This window comes from Oratosquilla oratoria, chromosome 7 (assembly GCF_046742065.1).
Source record: "Oratosquilla oratoria isolate Oo_2021 chromosome 7, ASM4674206v1, whole genome shotgun sequence".
Lineage (NCBI taxonomy): Eukaryota > Metazoa > Arthropoda > Malacostraca > Stomatopoda > Squillidae > Oratosquilla > Oratosquilla oratoria.
In genome coordinates, this window is record NC_134783.1 from 63,625,957 (window position 1) to 63,629,139 (window position 3,183).

General features: G+C 38.2%; 1 protein-coding gene across 1 annotated transcript in view; it reads right to left on the reverse strand.

Moving 5' to 3' along the window:
- The window catches only part of LOC143026826 (galactosylceramide sulfotransferase-like), a 23,802-nt gene extending 22,688 nt beyond the window's left edge, over window positions 1-1,114 (reverse strand). Inside the window, exon 1 of the mRNA XM_076187603.1 lies at window positions 1,034-1,114. The gene's annotated coding sequence lies outside the window, so the exon portion shown is untranslated. The remainder of the gene's footprint in view (window positions 1-1,033) is intronic.
- Between the last annotated feature and the right edge of the window lie 2,069 nt (window positions 1,115-3,183).

The following is a 3,183-nucleotide window of genomic DNA, read 5'->3' on the forward strand; positions in this document are numbered from 1 at the left end:
GAGAAGAAAATAATTAGAAGAATTGAAAGCCTTAAGAAAACTATGCTGTAATATTCAGTATATATATATATATATATATATATATATATATATATATATACAATATATATATATCTGTATATATATATATAATATACATATATATGTATATATATATATATATATACACATATATATATATATACTGAATATCACAGCATAGTTTTCTTACATGTATATATATACATATAATTCCGATCAGATTCCGATTTCGATAACTGCAATAATTATAATTCATGAATAGAATCGCCAATGACGACGATGTCAATCAAATAATTCCGACAGTTGTCCCCGTACTCGAACCCAGGACTTCTATGTTGCGTGGTCGGTAGAAGCATAGACTTGCCCTGGGTTCGAATCCGGAGACAACTGTGGAATTATTTGATTATAATTCATGTTTATTTTCAGGCCCTGTATTTGGTTTGGGAAACTAATGCTAAATTAACAATGTCAATTATTTAATCATTTATCGGAATCAGAAGTTTAGAACAGTATTGGGACTCATATCTGTATCGTTAAAAAGATTTGTATCGTCCCATTGCTGATGTTAATCACAGGCTTTAAGCAAACAGTGCATTTCCAAACTGTTCCTTTAATGGGATATGCAACACACAAACACAAACTCTGTGTTTGCACCGGCAGTTGACACCAAAAATGAAACTAAGAAATGCAGTGTGTATTTCTTAAATTGATGACACATTACACTGAAAGTAATATTGATGATACTGACACGGTTACAAAGTGCATTATCATGCATATATCATGGGGGAAATGTGTACTATAAATACGTACAAAGGAAAACACGGGACTTTAGATATTTGTTTGACGTGCACCCTCATACCTGCTCGCACCGTTTCGTCCCCCCATTTGGACTGTTCCTTCTCCTTTATTCCACAAATTAACGCATAAGCGCGGAGAACCGCAGGTCTTAACGCACCTTTGACCTCGCCGAGAGAATAGAAAACGGACAACCTACAAAGAAAAAAACACTCACCCGTGCGTACGCTCCAGAGTTGATATACCTTTCCCTCTTCTGACACGTACATTCAGATCTAGACGACTGATCGATACCAACGTCCGTGCGGTATTGAACACAAGTGGAACTCTAAAAGGTGCCGTACTTCACAGATGGCAGCTAAAAGGTCCGGTAGTAAATCACCTCTAATGGCAAGGTTTGAAAGTATACACATTTCTTTTTATCAAGTACACGAAATGGGACCACCTCAACAAGTCCCTCCCTTATATTTAACCCATACATGTCCAAAGTTGGTTGTCATGATAAATATATTTATACTGTTTTCATTAGTTTATCGGTGTTTTATATGTACATACATACATACATACATGCATACATACATACATACATACATATACTAACGGTTTTTTCCCCTTAAAAGAGAGGTTAGCCAAAGCCATTTCATCCCCACATACTCCTTTCCCATTCACCACCCTCCCTCACTCTTATCCTGGCTCTTCCTGGATTACGGGTCATCCCTGCATCTCGCTCACTCTCAGGGTCAGAAGTAATGTAACAAGACACAGCACATCCACAGCATGGCCGCCTCATTTAATCGGGGATCCCCCCCTCCCTCCCGCTCCGTCCACTCTTGCAGAAAAAAAAGAAGACGGGGAGAAATCCCTTCGAGTTGCGTCAAAATATAATTTACACATACTCCCTTACCCCCTCCCATCCCCCACCCACGCATTTCCATACATCACGGTATCATCCATTCACAACCATTCTCCATTCTTCCCTTTCTTCTGTCTTCTCCCTTCCTTCCTCAACAGACATTCCCCTCTTTCCCAAAGCCCCTTTTACCCCATCCATCCATCTCATCCTTGGTCTCCTCGTCATGTTCCCTCCTTCCGTCTCTGCATTCCATACATCCCTTACTAATCTCTCTTCACTCATTCTTTCCATGTTGTCCAAACCATTCCAATATTCTTTCATCAACTCCCTTTCCACCTCCGCTCTCCTCTTTACCTCCTCGTTTTTCACTCTATCCAACCTAGTAACCCCTACCATACTTCTGAGGTATTTCATCTCAAACACATTCAAACTCCTCTCTTCATCTCTTGTGTTCCATGTTTCTGCCCCATACAGTGTTGTTGGCACAATCACACTTCATACAATCTCTTCTTAGCATCCATTACCAAGGCCGTTGACATTCCACTGCAAGAGTTTTAGTTTACGCCGGGACGTGGATAGAGGAGGTAAGGGAGTGGGGTGGGAGGGGTCGTTGCGGACATGTACTTCGTGTACATGTACCCTACAGGTTCCAGTGCGATAGTTATGTGGTGGACAAGGAGTGACTATAGCATGAAAGTATCTCTGGAATTCGACCTCATATTACTTATGCCTAAATTACGACCATATTGCGCCAATACTAGTTATATGTTTTCCCGCGCAGAAGCACAATTCTCGGGTCCTGCCGAGCCATTTCTGTGTGACCTTGGGTGCTACTTTTTGGTATGCACCAGTGTTTATAAACACCCGAATCATGTAACCAGGCTCAGTCCTATTTGTACTTGTAGCCACCCACCTTACCTATTATCACATTGTTAGTAATGTGTTTCCCGTATAACTCAGTCTTGCCTACATTTTCTGAAAAATGCACATATATCATTATACTTGTGATACAACAGTTAGTCGTTGTCTTTAAGAGATAAATCCACAAGCGATCCAAAACTCAGTTTTAACATTATAAAACAATATATAAATGATTATTGTTTTTAGGAGTCTACACTATTCCCCTTACATTTTAATGCAACAATAAAATCAGCCCCTCAAGACTAGTCATTTTCATATATATGACATAATTAGAACTAATAATATTTCTGAGATACTATTACTTATTTTGTTCAATCAAGTAAGCAGGACAATTTTTAAATGTTTTTCCTTTGGTGATTTTGTTACAGTTTGGTATTTTATATAAATATCGCCTTTCATTTAGTGCAAAGCAACATTATTTTTTAACCATTTGATGTAGAAAACGAACAAGAACTATTACATACGCAGAAAACTTATAATGTTTAGGAGTGACTTTAATTATTTGTAATCGGTTAGAATTTGTGTAGCTTAGACTGAAATAAATTCCAAATATTTAGATTTTTAGTTTCTAAGCCAGAACAAGGAGCTACACT